The sequence below is a fragment of the Ovis canadensis genome, chromosome 4 (assembly GCF_042477335.2).
Source record: "Ovis canadensis isolate MfBH-ARS-UI-01 breed Bighorn chromosome 4, ARS-UI_OviCan_v2, whole genome shotgun sequence".
NCBI lineage: Eukaryota > Metazoa > Chordata > Mammalia > Artiodactyla > Bovidae > Ovis > Ovis canadensis.
Genome location: NC_091248.1, coordinates 25,606,198 through 25,623,433, shown reverse-complemented (window position 1 = coordinate 25,623,433; position 17,236 = coordinate 25,606,198). Strand labels below are relative to the sequence as shown.

Sequence of the window (17,236 nt, the reverse complement as noted above, 5' to 3'; positions counted from 1 at the left end):
TGCCCTTCACCATCTCCTGGAGTTTGCCCAAGTTCATGTCCATCGAATTGGTGATGTCATCCAAACATCTCATCCTCTGTTGCCCTCTTCTGCTGCCTTCAATCTTTCCCACCATCAGGGTCTTTTCCAATTAGTCAGTACTTCACATCAGATGGCCAAAGTATTGGCATTTCAGGTTTAGCATCAGTCCTTCCAATGAGTATGCAGGGTTGATTTCCTTTAAGATTGACTGGTTTGATCTCCTTGCTGTCCGATGGACTCTCAAGAGTCTTCTCCAGCACCATAGTTTGAGAGCATCAATTTTTCAGCACTCTGCCCTCTTTGTGATCCAGCTCTGACATCTGTATATGTCTATGGAAAGACCAGTAGTCTTGACTCTATGGATCTTTATCAGCAAAGTGATGTCTTTGCTTTTTAACACACTGTTTGGGTTTGTCAGAGACCAGAGTATATTGCTATTGAAATCTATTGCTGATATTTGTTTTCCTTTGTGACTTGGTCTTTTTGCCTGAAACCCCAGAGGATTTTTCTTTAACTTTATAGTCTAATAATTTACTGAGAAATATATAAAAATTGACCAAAATTTAAATATTTTACAGTTGTTTTTCTTCTTGCCAGGCTACTTACATTATTTATACATGAACATGATTTGCTTTTGCCTATTTTAAGCAATTTTGCTTATTTTACTTCAGTATACTGATATATAAGTATATATTTTATACTTATATCTAGTATTTTCCTTTTGAATAGCTCATGTCTTGGATGTTCTTGGTTTAACAAGAATGAACATCCTTATGGAGCACTATGAGGGGTTTGAGGGGCTTGGGGAGCTTACCTGAGTTCTTAGTTTAGGAATCCTCTTCTCTGTCGGTGCACAGAATTGCAAAGACTTTACCTGCTGGTGTGTCTTTTACTTCTGTGATTCTTGTACTTTCTATGAGATTCTTGCTTTCCAGCATTTTTTTCCTTTTTTCCATCCACTATTTCTTCCTTATTTCCATTCAAGCCTCCAAAGGATATTTACTTCTTTTAGAGTGCCTCCCTGTCATCCTGGGCTCCCATGCAGTTCAGTTGCAGTCCATGGGATCGCAGAGTCGGACACAACTGAGCGGCTTCACTTTCACTTTTCACTTTCGTGCATTGGAGAAGGAAATGGCAACCCACTCCAGTGTTCTTGCCTGGAGAATCCCAGGGACGGGGGAGCCTGGTGGGCTGCCGTCTATGGGGTCGCACAGTTGGACACGACTGAAGTGACTTAGCAGCAGCAGCAGCAGCAGCAGCAGCAGGGGGTGCAAGTTCAAACCCTGGCTTGGCAAGATCCCCTGGAGAAGGAAATGACAACCCACTCCAGTATTCTTGCCTGGGAAATCTCACGGACATAGGAGCATGGTGGGCTACCGTCCACGGGGTTGCAAAAGACACGACCTAGCGACTAAAACAGCAACAACACCGCCACTTTAAACTGTGCCTTCCCACGACTGCCACCTTTGGTTCTTCAGTTTCCGTCTTTTCTCCTTCTCAGTCCCCTAATAGTCATGGCATTGATCCACCAGGTCTCAGACTCCAGTTTGGGTAAAACCCTCTTTTCTTTTCTTGGTGTGATATTATCTGTATTTCACTAATTGCAGAAACCCACCACACTCCTCTTTTTTTGGCACAATCTTCACATCCTTTCCTCAGTTACATGTGAACTGAAGTTTGTGTAGTCCCTTTTTCCTAATTTTGCTTTAGATGTGAGTTATGGATGGTTCTTTTATATCTCTTTTATATATAAAAGATATATATCTTTTATACCTTTTATGGATCCATACATCTTCAGAGGGTATGTGGAGAAATTATTACCTAAGTAACCACTATTATCCTAGGGAAAACTGACATCCCAAACATCGTTTTAAAATGGAAATAATCAAGGTTTAAGAACCATAGATCAATTTTCCTTTTTTAAATCTATCCTGATATTTATGTTCATAACTCTTAATGTGTATAGAATATAAATTACAGTTGACTCTTGGAACAACACACATTTGAACTGCACAGGCCCATTTATATGCAGACTTTTAAAAATAAATATACTACCCATATTTTCATTTTACAGATCTTTGAATTAACTATGTTTGGGGAAAAGTTTCTGTTTGAAACTTTTATAAACTTATGAAACTTATGAGATCACATTATGTGGAATCAAAAGAACTGGGGTTTCAGTTCTGATTCTATCTAACCTTTCTGCTTCCTGCCCTTGGGCTACTCATTTATTAATTCCTTTGTTTCTGAGGCAGAGAGAGTAGTACACAGATTTTTGTTTGCACAAAAGTGGGTGCTCCTAATCCCTGAGTTGTTCAAGGGTCAACTCTATATGTTGACACTACCTTCAGAGTCTAAGCACCTTAACCCCACGAATCCATTTATAACTTTATCTTACCTATTATTTGAAGCTAATAGATTCTTCAGTGAAGATAGAAATTTGCAGTGGAGGCCAGCTGTTCCCCTCTGAGACTAAAATGGAGGTTAATCTTATTTTAATTTTATATTTTGCTTTAACAGTTCTTTTGATATTTGATACTGAAGATGTCTGTCTTAACCATCCTCTCCTGAAAGTTTTTCATCTGAATCACAGCACTGTAATTCTCATGACAAATTGATATTCTGCATTGTGTTTTAATCTTTTCAGAAAACTTCTACTCGTAAATTACATTTTGTTTTATATAGAGGTTGTTCAGCTATAATTTTAAACAAGATATTCTCAGTCATTTTTTGTTTCTTGAGCTTATTTGAGCAAGATGAATGATGGTATACCTCCAATTTAATTATTACCTGCTAAACAAAACTTTTGTTTTAAATAGTAGCCTACAATCTTAAGCGAGCAACCAAAGCTATTTACAACTTTTTAACAAATATTGCTGTCTATAATAAAATGTTATGTTATAAATCAAACTTTTATATGCAAATGTCACTTCTTATAACTAATAATCAAGGCTAGCCTTATCTCAAGATTATGAGTTATGCTTCAAGGAGGCAATTATCTTTAAAATCAGGATATTTCTGAATTATTGTCATTGGTTTAAACATTTAACTACTGAAGACCAGTATTTGCCCTTCTTAGAAAATAGACAAATGGTTATTTCTTGACTTTCTTTTTTAAAGATTTATATTAATTTTTATAATAATATCACAGCATTTCATTCTTTTTCTTCACTATATTGATACATTTATTTTCCAGGTTAATTTCAAAATCTGTTTTTCAAGCTAAAAATACTCCCATCCCATTAGTTGGGTTTGCATAGTATCTACACTTTCATTTGTGATAGAACTGTCATCTGTAACACAAGAAATCTGTCAATAACACAAAGTAGGCTGTTGGGGCCATGTATATTTTTATCTCCTTTATATTATAAAATCATAGTATGACTTTTTTTTCCAGATACTATTATCAGGACATAGATAGTCCAGTACAAATCTATGAGAATTCTTGCTTCACTTGAGTAATGGGAGCTAGAAGCCTTCCTCACTTACAAATGAGAGTTCTAGGTATCCAACTTTAGAGTCACGGAGAAGCCACCTCTCTGTCCATGGCCCCTGTTATCCTTTTATAAAATAGGATGTGCTCTCAGCAATCATCTGCAACTCTACCTGGCTTCTCTGGGCTTTAATGTGGCTTTCTCAGCCACTTGTCCAAATCAACTCGCCCTACAAAGGAATGTAGGCTCAGATTGCATCTATATCCTGTTGCCTCATGTTGAAGTCAGGGATACTCCTCTCTGAGGCACATCCAGGCCTTATGGGCTCACTCACAGCCACCTTCTCCTGAGGTGTTGTCTGGAGATGCTGAGTCTGAAAGGAATAAGATATGTTACAGTGGGGATGTCTGTAATCCCTGTGCCAATAATTCCCCAGGATTCCATGCTCTATTTCTTAAGCCCTATGGAAATAAAAGGCTGACAAAACCCTCTCTTCCTATAATGGAGTTAGGTTAGACAGTCTCAGGATAGCTATGATAAAAGCATGCCTCTCCGTCCTCTCTGGGGATGACAACCCTAAATACCTACCCACTTACTTCAAAGGTGTGTTTACCTTTACTCTCTTAAAGATGAAGAAAGGGGCGAGACACATAAGGACCTCCCTGGTAGGGTATTATATCAGAATAACAAAAATCACTCCTCGGTGCTTTATTATTTAAAGTTTATTTTTCATGTTTTTTTAAAAGGTTTTTTTTTTGTGTGTAAGTAGAGCATCTTATAATTTCTACATTTAAACTGGTAATTGCTGTTAAATAGAAAAGATATGATTTTGGCCTAGTTATTTTTTCTTTTTTAAAAAATGTATGGCCTAGTTATTTTCTGATTAATCAAACAAGAAAACTTACTATCTATTCAGTTGATTTTTAAGTTGTTCTACAGAGATTCACAAAATTTGCAATAATAATTGTATCTACTTGTTACTAATATCTAAACTCCTTGTTTTTCTTGCCTTGTTGCATTAGCTGAAATTTCCAGAAACAATGATACATAATAGTAAGTAAATATATTTGGTTATTTCTGATCTTTATCAACATACCCTTTGTGTCTTATAGTTAACTATACATTGATTACAAGTTTGAATCAATATTATTTATCAGATTGATGAAACATAAATCATCTTCCTAATTTACTATAAGATTTTTCTTAATGTGAAGAGATCATGGATCAAGTTAGACAGATTTTCAGCAAATAAATGTGACATTTTATCTCCCTTGGAATTTGATATTAATAGACATTAATAGATTAATAGATATCTCAACATGAGCTAGCCTATAAATTTTTAAAAATTTTTATTGCAAGATATTTGCTTTACAGTATTGCTGGTTTCTGCCATACCTCAGCATGAATCGGCCGCATACATACATACATCTCCCTCCCATCTCCCACCCCAACCCCCCCTCTAGGCTGTCACAGAGCACTGGGTTGCCCTCCCCGTGTCGCACAGTGAATCCCCACTGGCTCTCTATGTTACATATGGTAATGTAGATGTTTCCATGCTGCTCTCTCAATTCACCCCACTCTCCCTCCCACACTGTGTCCACAAGTCTGCTCTCTATGTCTGCGTCTCCACTGCTACCCTGCTAATAGGCTCATCACTATTATCTTTCTAGATTCCATAACATGCGTTAATATACGATATCTGTCTCTCTTTCTGTTTTTCTCTGTACAATAGGCTCCAGGGTCACCCACCTCATTAGAATGTATTCTTTTTTAAAGCTGAGTAACATTCCACTGTGTATCTGTACCACAATTTCTGAATCCATTCATCTGTTGATGGACATCTAGGCTGCTTCCATGTCTTAGCTGTTGTAGAAAGTGCCGCAACAAACACCGGGGGACTTGTGTCTCTTTCCGGTATGGTTTTCTCAGGGTATATGTCCAGTAGTTGGATTGCTGGATCATATGGTATTTCTATGCTTAGTTTTTCAAGGAATCTCCACACTGCTTTCTATAGTGGTTGGAGTCTATAAATTCTTAAAATAAACCATATATAAACATTAAAACTTTAATAAAGCTCTGAATTCAATTTGATCATTTTAAAGGAATTTTATCTAAAATCTGTAGTTTTTCCCTTTCTAATGCTCCCTCAAATTTTGGCATTAGTATTCTGTTGAACCAAAAAAAAAAAGTGTTGTAAAATATTCTTTCTCTATGCTCTGGGATTTTATAATATTATAAGATTTATTTATTTGTTTAAGATGGATTTAATAATTCATGTATTAAACTGTCTAAACCTAGCACTCTTAATGGAAATTCTTTGTCAACCTTTTCCATTTGATTTACAACTTTTGATTTATTCAGGCTTTTTATATCTTCCTGGGTTGATTTTGGCAATCAATCTTTTCCTTTAAAGTAATTTGATGGAAGCTTAAAAATTTTAGCAATAAAATTTACATCAAATTTTTAAAGACAAAATTTTCATTAATTTTTTCCTTGTTTACAGCTTCACTAGACTTTTAAATAAACAAATATTCAATTAAACATGATTCTGCCATTTGTATGTATTCTAATAATTTTTGCTTTTATCTTTATTAATTCCACCATATCTTTTAATAAATGTGTAAAGTTTCTTTTCTTACTTGAAATTTTTTACATTAAAGATTTTAAATATAATAAGAAATGAATTATAAAAGTAGACATCTGTGGTTAAATTCAAATAAATTTGTGCAAAAAAAGAAATAGTAACACTAGTTTTAGGGGAGGAGGTTAAAATATGATAGAACTAAACAGAAAGATTATGTTTAAGTGAAAAGTAAATTGATTAGAATGTAAGTAGTCCAAGAACATAAATGTATTTACTGATATGTGATTTAGGTTAAAGAGAAAAGATAAAATTAGAAACATAATCATTTCAAATAAGGACAAGAAAGGGGCAAAAGAGAGTCAAAGAGCCCAAAGTCAGGACAAATAGAAAGCAGTACAATATCAGTGTTAGGAATAAATATAACAGTAACTACATTAAATGCACATGGAAGAAATTCTAAAGACAATTTTCCTGGAATAAACAATCAATTGCAGATCTCTGTTGTTCAGCAGAGACAAATCTAAAACATAAATAGACAAAAGGTAGTATATATTAATATAAGGTCAGAATTCCATCCAATATTCACAATTAAAAAATCAGTTCACCAGAAAGATGTAACTATACTGTTTCCGTGCATCCAAGAACAAATCATTTATTTATCTATCTTGCCACAGCAAACCTGAAAAACTTTACCAAATTATCAGGCTAAATGAACAAATATACTATTAATATACAGAATATAGAACACTGCCCCAAACTGCAGAATTAATATTTTCCTACAGTAGGGGTCAGCACACTTGATCTGTAGAGCGAGATGGTAAATATTTTAGCCTTTGCAGGACACAGTGTCTGCCACGACTTCTCAACTCCACCACGTAGTTTAAAAGCAGCCACGTTGTTGTTTGGTCGCTAAGTCCCATCTCTTTGTGACCTCATGGATTGTAGCCCGGCAGGCTCCTCTGTCCATGAAATTTCCCAGGCAGCAGTACTGGAATGGGTTGCCCTTTCCTTCTCCAGGGGATCTTTCCAACCCAGGGATCAAACCTGAGTCTTGTGTTTCCTGCATTGGCAGGTGTAGCCTTTCCACTGAGCCATCTAGAATACTTAGAAAAGCCGCTGTGAACGATGCATAAACACACAGGTGTGGCTGTGTTCTAATAAAACTTTATTAACAAAGGTACCTAGCTGGTTTAGCCTGTAGACCATAGTTTGCTAATCCTTGTTCTTAAGTACATGTTGAACATTAATGAAAATTACCACCTAACCATGAAACAAGACTCAACCAATTTCAAGGTACTGCTATCACATAAGCCACATTCTTTGAAAATAGTACAGATAACTTAGTAGCCATAAAAAAGTTAGCTAGAAAATAACTTGCGTTTGGAAATTTAGAAAAACACTATGGGTGTGTTTTCTTTCTAAAGAAAAATAATTGGAAAGAAAATAACTGGAAGTCAGAAAATATTTGGAACTGAATAATGATGAAAATATTACATAAAACTCACAGAGAGGAGCTAAGAAGTTGTTAGAGAAAAATCGGTGGCATTTAACGCATGTGTTAGAAAATCTGAAAGGTTTAAACTAATGAGTTGAATGACTTAGGTAAAAATTGAGATTAAAAAGCTTGGATAATCAAATAAGACTCACATGAATAAGAGATCAAGCTTTATTGAGGATGCAAATAGTCAAAGAGCATAGTCAAATCACAGAGAGAGGTGCAGGACCTTTAGTTGGGCATTCTGTAGTATTTTTTCCCTACCCCAGATATTCTCTGGCTCAGAGCACTCACAGCAAAGGCACTGTTTAGGTCATAAACCATCTCTGCTTTATACTCAGATGCTTATAGCTTACATGATATTTTTCATGGAGTCAACTCCTACAAATCCATAGATTTCGGGTTTCTTTACTGTAAGTGATTCTAAGTAACCAGGCACACCCTGATAAAAGCCTTTCATAGATAATGCCTACAAAACCACTCGGTTTGTTTACTATGAAGCCTGTCATCAATATGTTTCCAAGGAGATTAGACCAGGATATCTGCCTTCACTCTTTTCCACCAACGTTTCCTCCCCTGACTAGCAGAGTAGATACGATGCAGACTTTTTTACTTAATCATTTATTTTGCAAGAAACTATGAGTCAGAACAATGAAATGAAGCTCATAACAAAACAAAGCCCCCAAACAGAGTATGACAGAAGCATTAAGGGGGTTGAGGCAAAGGGAAAATGGACAGACACCCAAAACACAACCGAATGCCGAGGAACTGGAATTATTAGTAAAATTGATAGACTTCTGGAAAGATTAACAAAATGAAAACAAAAAAAATGTCAAAAGACTAGATGTGAATAGAGATTACAGGGATATTAAGAGCAGTTTTGCCACAATTTCCATGACAACAAATCAGAAATCTTAAATGGACACAGTCCTAGAGGAGAACTGCTGCCAAGTAAGTGATCACAGAGAAAAGTGAGCAAAGGATTGTGGGGTGCTATGAATGCTGATAACTGTAGACTAATTAGGAAAGAAAACGTGGGAGTAAGTCTAACAGAATGGAGTGTTTTTGTTGCATGCTCAATGTAGAAATGAAACACCTAAGATAAATCAGGATGCAAAAAAAAAAAAAAAAAAAGAGAGAGAGAGAGGGCTTTCCAGGTGGTGCTAGTGGTAAAAACTCACTTACCAGTGTAGGACACATAAAAGACACAGGCTCAATCCCCGAGTCGGGAAGATCCCCTGAAGGAGGAAATGGCAACCCACCCCAGCATTTTTTAAAAAATTATTATTTTAATTGAAGGATAATTGCTTTACAATATTGGTTTGATTTCTGCCATACATCAACATGAATTAACCATAGGTATACATATGTCCCCTCCCTCCCACCTCCCACCCTTTCTCACCCCTCTAGGTTGTTATGCCCCAGCATTTCCGCCTGGAAAATTCCATGGATAGAGGAACACACAAAGAAGAGAAGATGGAAAACAGAATCATCTGTGATACCTGGGAGTCAAAGGATATCATTTACAGTTGAGAAGTCAATCAGCAGGACTAGTAACACATTCACAAATACAAACACCAAGATCAACTGTTGACTAAAGCTGTGCAGTTCAACCATCAGTGGAAGGCACAACATAAGTGAATTTTATGGTAGCTCTCAGAGAGGACTGATACACAGGGGCTAAGGTTTCCCCGGTGACTCAGCCTGCAAGGCAGGAGACATAGGAGACACAGGTTTGATTCCTGGGTCCAGGAAGATCCCCTGCAGAAGGAAATGGCAACCCACTCCAGTATCCTTGCCTGGAAAATCCCATGGACAGAAGAGCCTGGCGGGCTACAGTCCATGGGGTCGCAAAGAGCCGAACATTACTGAAGCGACTGAGCGTGCACCCACACAGGTAGGGGCTAGAGAAAGGAGAAACAGAGCATTTTATACAAGTAGAATTGTCAGATAGCCACTAGAAACGAAATAAACTTCTGAACTATCTGAGAGTTGGGATGAAAAAGACAGAAAACAGAACATTTAGTAAAATACACATATTTTAAAAAATAGAAGAGATTTCCAGTTTCTAGTCACTAACATAGAACTTGAAAGTTATTATTCTGTCCTTACAACAAGATAAAAGCTGAACAAACTAAAAATTAACAACTCCTCTTAGATCCAGATAACTGAGGTCACAGGGTAAGTCGCCACCTTGAAAACTAAAGAGAAGGGTGAATTCAGAAATCCCAGAGGTCCAGCAGCAGAAGCCCATTGCTCACACCAACAACTGATAGTGACGCTTAAATAAAAACTGACCACTTGCTGGAGACTGAGCATGGGCTAGTTCAAGAGAGTAAAGACACTTGGCGACTCAACCTTACAGAGTTAAAAACAGTCTTACCACGTGATCCCCAGTTCACACTCCAACGTAGTTACATAGTGAGTTGAAAACTTAGATCCACACAAAAACCTACACACAAATCATCCTCGCGATTTACATTTGCTAAAAATCTGAAATAACCAGGATGCCTTTCAGTAGGTGAATGGATAAACAAAATACCATTCCTTTCACTGAATGGAATATTATTAACAATAAAAAGCCATCAAGCCACCAAAAGACACGAAGGAAACCCAAATGCATGTTGCTAAGTAAAAATCACCAGTTTAGAAAAGCTACGCCTCATATGATTCTAATTAAATGACATTCTGGAAGAGATGCCACTATAGAGACAACAAAGAGATCAGTGGTTGCCAGCAATTTGAGGAGAGATGGGGAGGGATACATAGGCACAGCGGATTTTTAGGACAAAGAAACTATTTTATATGATACTTTTATGGTGGATACCTGACATTATGAATAAGGTAAAACCCACAGAATGCACAACACAAAGAGTGACCCTAACCCAGACTATGGGCTTTATTTAATTATAATGTGCCAATATTATTTCATGAATTATAACAATTACATCACACTAATGCACACCATTAATAATAGGGGAAATTGTGAGCAAAAGAGGGGCAAACATGGGAACTCTGTACTGTGTGCTCAATTTTTCTGCAAAACCAAATCTTCTCTAAAATATAGTCTATTAATTAAAAAACAGAATAAATAATGTAACACTATGAAAGGATCCAAACACACCTGTCATACCTGTGACAGTAATTTGATTTAAATCACATGGAAAAGAAAAGATTAGATCACAAAGAAAAACCTCCTTCTGTACTATATACAACAGACAAATCTAAAAGTAATCTGATTCAGTTCTAATGAGGTGGGTGAAACTGGAGTCTATTATACAGAGTGAAGTTAAGTCAGAACAGAAAACACCAATACAGTATATTAACGCATATATATGGAAATTAGAAAGATGGTAATGATGACCCTGTATGCAAGGCAGCAAAAGAGACACAGATATAAAGAACAGAGTTTTGGACTCTGTGGGAGAAGGCGAGGGTGGGATGATTTGAGAGAACAGCAATGAAACACGTATATTACCATATGTGAAATAGATGACCAGTCCAAGTTCAATGCATGAAACAGGGCACGCAAAGCCAGTGCACTGGGAAAACCCAGAGGGATGGGGTGGGGAGGGAGGTGGGAGGGGCTTTCGGGACGCAGGGAAACATGTACAACCACGGCTGACTCATGTCAATGTATGGTGAAAAAACACCCCAATATTGTAAAGTAATCAGCCTCCAATTAAAATAAATAAATTAATTTTAAAAAATAAATGAAAAGAAAAATAAACAAAATCTGATTCAAAGTCAAAAATAAAAGAAGTCAAGGCAAGTAAAAAGTAATAGATAGCATGCTTAGAGACACAGTAGAAGAGATGGTTATAAACTAGGCTTAAAGAAGACAAAGAAGGACAATATTAATATTATGTTAAGAGATATGACAATGAAAAGATAGCAGCTATGAATATTTATGCATTTATGACACAGAATCAGCGTTCATGCAGCTGGAATTATAAGAGATGTTGAAGGGACCAGTCAGTTATACATGTGAAGTCAGCAAAGTGTACAGAACAGCTCTTTACTTCCATTCCAGTCTTCTTCAGGACTACCTAAATGGTATTTTCCAGGTGACAGATCTGAAGGCTTACAGGGTTTTGAGACTATCTTTATACTTCGGGGGCTGAGAAGAATCTGCCTGCAATGTGGGAGACCTGGGTTTGATTCCTGGGCCAGGAGATCCCCTGGAGAAGGAATGCCCACCCACTCCAGTATTCTTGCCTGGGAAATCCCATGGACAGAGGCGCCTGGCGAGTTATAGCCCATGAAGTTGCAGAGTCAGACACTAATGAGAAAGTAACACTTACATAAAGAATGTAATTTACAAATCCCAAATTAGGTGACAAAGTACTTATTTTGAATGAGAAAAGAAATACCAGTGAAATATTTGAGCCTGAGTGATACAAATTTTGTTTTTTTCCTGAGGTCTCTAGGAAAACTCTGTACAGACGTGCTTCTTGATTGCACCCTGGCTCCCCTACCCACAAACACTCTGTAACTCCCAACAAACAACACCCACTAGTCACAGGGGGAACGCCCTTGGATTTTATTCTCTACCAGTAAATCTTCCTCTGCACTATGACTATTATTCTCTAGTGCTCACAAGCACATAGCATGTGGGGGTTCCAGAGTACCTCTGTGAGCCCCAAGCTTCTCACAACAATGAATGCCTCCATTCTTGACTCCCAAAGACACAAACGTTTCTCTTTGGAAACTCCTCCCTTTATAGTCTAATTGCTTTAAATCCTTGTTAAAACCCTTCTAGCCTTGGCCTTCAGTTCCAGTTTGCAGTCACTGAGTTTCTGAATAGAATTTTAAGGTAGAGGTGGACGGTGGACTATGGGGCTAATACTGTTAAAGAGCTGATAGGGAAAATGGTTCCAAACAGTGAAGTAGGTAGAAAATATTGGTCTTAGTTCTTCTTTGTATTAAGCTTCATCTCCTCTTAACCTATGTCCTAAATAAGACTATACTTTCTGTCTATCTGGAGTTGCAAAAAAACGAAAAAGGCAAAACTTTACTCCCCTACTTCTATTACACGATAGTCTCCAAGAAGATGAAAAATAACCAATTTTCACACTCTTATGTCTGTATTAATCTCATATCTTGAGGAAGTAGAGTATATCTTGAATATATTTTTTCAGGAAGGTTACATCAATGGTATATTTTCTGAAGAATTTTTGAGTGTCTTCCTTTGTTTTCATATATGAGGAAGAACATGTCTAGAGAAACCTGCTTCCTGCAGGTCAGGAAGCAACAGTTAGAACTGGACATGGAACAACAGACTGGTTCCAAATAGGAAAAGGAGTACGTCAAGGCTGTATATTGTCACCCTGCTTATTTAACTTCTATGCAGAGTACATCATGAGAAATGCTGGGCCGGAGGAAGCACAAGCTGGAATCAAGATTGCTGGGAGAAATATCAATAACCTCAGATATGCAGATGACACCACCCTTATGGCAGAAAGGGAAGAGGAACTGAAGAGCCACTTGATGAAAGAGAAAGAGGAGAGTGAAAAAGTTGGCTTAAAACTCAACATTCAGAAAACTAAGATCATGGCATCCGGTCCCATCACTTCATGGGAAATAGACGGAGAAACAGTGGAAACAGTGGCTGACTTTATTTTTCTGGGCTCCAAAATCACTGCAGATGGTGATTGCGGCCATGAAATTAAAAGATGCTTACTCCTTGGGAGGAAGTTATGACCAACCTAGACAGCATATTCAAAAGCAGAGACATTACTTTGCCAACAAAGGTCTGTCTAGTCAAGGCTATGGTTTTTCCAGTGGTCATGTATGAATGTGAGATTTGGACTATAAAGAAAGCTGAGTGCCGAAGAATTGATGCTTTTGAACTGTGGTGTTGGAAAAGACTCTTGAGAGTCCCTTGGACTGCAAGGAGATCCAACCAGTCCATCCTAAAGGAGATCAGTCCTGGGTGTTCATTGGAAGGACTGATGTTGAAGCTGAAACTCCAATACTTTGGCCACCTGATGTGAAGAACTGACTCATTTTCAAAGACCCTGATGCTGGGAAAGATTCAGTGCAGGAGGAGAAGGGGACAACAGAGGATGAGATGGTTGGATGGCATCACCGACTCGATGGCATGGGTTTGGGTGGACTCCACAAGTTGGTGATGGACAGGGAGGCCTGGTGTGCTGCAGTTCATGGGGTCGCATAGAGTCAGACACGACTGAGAGACTGAACTGAACTGATTGTCATTTAGTGTCTAGGAGAAGAATTCTATGCTCAGCTCTATTCTTTAATATTGTAACAATCTATGAACCTTTCCTACCCACATACTCAGAAAAGCTTTCTGTCATAAGCATAGCTAGAATTCTACCATGCTATTTTTTTTTTTTTTTTTGCTTATCTATTTACCTCTCTCTCTCTTACATTCTGGAAAAGCTTACATAAGCTTTTCCTCCTCTTTATTTATTTTATTCCATCAGTTTCAATCCCACACTTTCTGTTCTTCCTCTAATGTTCACCAAAATTCTGGTACTTCATTTTTCATTCTCTTACAAATTTTTTCTTGCCTTTTACCCCTCTCTTCTAATTAGATTCTTTTCATCATAGTCTGTGCAGCCTCTTGGACTTCTTCTTTCTCGTAAAGGCTTTATACTGGCACTCTGTTTTATAAAATGTTTTCCCTGCAGTAAAACAGTTTGCTTTTCCTTTGAGTCTTTTAAGGACGTGTTCATTTAATATAAATTTACAGTGTAGTTTCATAGGTCCCATGCTAATTTTATACCTTATGCCTCTTTATAGGAGAAGAAATCAATTCAGCCCATGAAGAAGGTATGTGTAGACTTCCTTTGACAGTATTAGTCACTGCCACTCTCTTTTTTGCCCATGCCAGACGGCAGGTGGGATCTTAGTTTTCTGCCCAGGGATCACAGCTGCACCACCTGCGCTGGAAGTACAGAGTCTCAGCCACTGGACCACCAGGTAAGTCCCCCCACCACTCTCTGTGATGCCCAGATCTCTACCTTAGAACTGCAGCTGGAGATGGATCTATGTGAGCTTCCCAGGTGGTGCTAGTGGTAAAGAACCCACCTGCCAATTTGGAAGATGAAAGAGACATGGGTTCGATCCCTGGGTCGGCAAGATACCCGGGAGAAGGGCATGGTAACCCACTTCAGTATTCTTGCCTGAAAAATTCCATGGACAGAGGAGCCTGGCGGGCTACAGTCCATGGGGTCATAAAGAGTCGGACACGCCTGGGAATGCACACGCCCGCCTGGATCTATGTACAGTGAGCAATCACCAGAGTTCAGCAGATAATAAATGGACCCAGGTTTCCTAATTCTTATGTCCTCATTTTCCAGATGCTTCCTGAGATACTGAACTGGGATAAATCAAAGACAATACAGAAAACCTCACGCTATGGCTCCTCTTGCAGGTTTGCCAATAGCATTCATTTGGGAAGCCGTAACTCCTGAGATGCAGTGTTCAATAGTGATCGCTCTTCCGCCTTCTCCATTGCTTTCGCATTGTTTACTGCTGCTGCTAAGTCACTTCAGTCGTGTCCGACTCTGTGCGACGCCATGGACGGCAGCCCACCAGGCTCCACCGTCCCTGGGATTCTCCAGGCAAGAACACTGGAGTGGGTTGCCATTTCCTTCTCCAATGCATGAAAGTGAAAGGGAAGTTGCTCAGTTGTGTCCCACTCTTCGCGACACCATGGACTGCAGCCTACCCCAGGCTCCTCTGTCCATGGGATTTTCCAGGCAAGAGTACTGGAGTGGGTTGCCATTTACTAGGGGGTCACAAATTCTAATTGGCTACACAGAGGAAGAGTGCTGCTGATGAGGGACTGTGGTTCTCTCCTTCGAAGGTGGCCCCGAGGCTCCCCTGCTGTGTGATGTGCACCTCTTGTGTGGTCCTTTCCCACACTGGATCAGGGTTGGTCTCTGAGATCAACAGCATTCAACCAATACCGTGGGATGTAGCTCCTAGGATTCTAAATGCTTCCATCTGGAGTATTCTCTCAGTCTCTTTCTCCTTTCTCTTTTCTGATTATTTGTTCTGGGAGAGGCCAGTTTCCACATCTTGCAGACAGTCAGGTAGCTCGTGGAAAGAACCATTTGGTGAGGAATAGTAGGCTCAGATGGTAAAGAATCTGCTTGCAGTGCAGGAGACCCCAGTTCAATCCCTGGGTCAGGAAGATCCCCTGAGAAGGGATAGGCTACCCACTCCAGTACTCTTGAACTTCCCTTGTGACTCAGGTGGTAAAGAATCTGTGTGCAGTGTGGGAGACCTGGGTTCAATCCCTGGGTTGGGAAGATCCCTGGGAGAAGGAAAAGGCTACCCACTCCAGTATTCTGGCCTGGAGAATTCCATGGACTGTATAGTCATGGGGTCACAAAGAGTCGGACACAGCTGAGCCACTTTCACTCCCAAAGGAGCTTTCATTCAAAAAAGTTTTTTCTTCTAGCATGGCTGCCTAAGTGGGCAGGAGTTTTTCAATCTAGTTCTTTTAGTATCACAATTAGTACAGATTGCTCTCAGACATTGATAACAGATTTTCTAACAATTTTGGTTTATAGTACCAGTAAGGGTTCCTTTATTTCTCTACACCTTCATAGGTATTTCTGTAATTATTGGGGAAAATCTGTAACAGGATTTATTTAACCAATTCAGTTTTGAATGAGCATTTCTGTAAGATTAATGATATATGATCTCAATTATTTTAAATTTATTTATGTTCATTTTATGGGTCAGGATATGGTATCTTGGTTAATGTTCCCCAACTACAATGGTCGGTTTTTCTATTGCTATGTCAGCTCCATCAGTTTTTGCTACATTTATTTCGAGAATTTTGTTTGGTGTGTATGTTTGGTGTCATTTTGTGTTTCTGGTAGATTGATCCTTTTATCATTATGTAAGGTCATTTTTTCTTTTCTGTAATTTCTCTTTTTCTGAAGTTCATTTTACTCGACATGAAACTTATCCTTATTTTTTTAAATTCATGGTTAAGTGGTATAACTTCTCCACCCTTTTACTTTCAGTCTACCTATGTCATTAAATTTAAAGTGTAAGATTCTTATCAACAGTTTATGGTTGGGTCATGTTTTCTTTACCCACTCTGTCCTTTGCTCAGTGTATTTATTTAGACTATTTCAGTTCAGTTCAGTTCAGTCACTCAGTCATGTCCGACTCTTTGCGACCCCATGAATTGCAGCACGCCAGGCCTCCCTGTCCATCACCAACTCCTGGAGTTCACTCAGACTCACGTCCATCGAGTCAGTGATGCCATCCAGCCATCTCATCCTCTGTCGTCCCCTTCTCCTCCTGCCCCCAATCCCTCCCAGCATCAGAGTCTTTTCCAAGGAGTCAACTCTTCGCATGAGGTGGCCAAAGTACTGGTTTCAGCTTTAGCATCATTCCCTCCAAAGAATCCCCAGGCTGATCTCCTTCAGAATGGACTGGTTGGATCTCCTTGCAGTCCAAGGGACTCTCAAGAGTCTTCTGCAACACCACAGTTCAAAAGCATCAATTCTTCGGCGCTCAGCCTTCTTCACAGTCCAACTCTCACATCCATACATGACCACAGGGAAAACCACAGCCTTGACTATTTACATTTATGGTAATTATTGATATGCTACAGCCAATTTGCCAGTTTGTTTTCTGTTTCTTTCTTTTTTTGATCCTTTACTTCTCTTTTCTGGCTTCTTGTAGGATATTTCAGCACATTTTTAG

General features: G+C 38.7%; 1 protein-coding gene across 4 annotated transcripts in view; it reads right to left on the bottom strand.

Moving 5' to 3' along the window:
- Positions 1 to 17,236, bottom strand: part of GNGT1 (G protein subunit gamma transducin 1) — a 369,003-nt gene that overhangs the window by 42,066 nt on the left and 309,701 nt on the right. The window contains exon 1 of one of the 4 annotated variants that reach the window (XM_069587423.1): positions 836 to 1,102. The exons of the other annotated variants lie outside the window; for them this stretch is intronic. The gene's annotated coding sequence lies outside the window, so the exon portion shown is untranslated. Of the gene's footprint in view, positions 1 to 835; positions 1,103 to 17,236 lie in introns of those variants that run through there. 4 annotated transcript variants of the gene reach the window in all.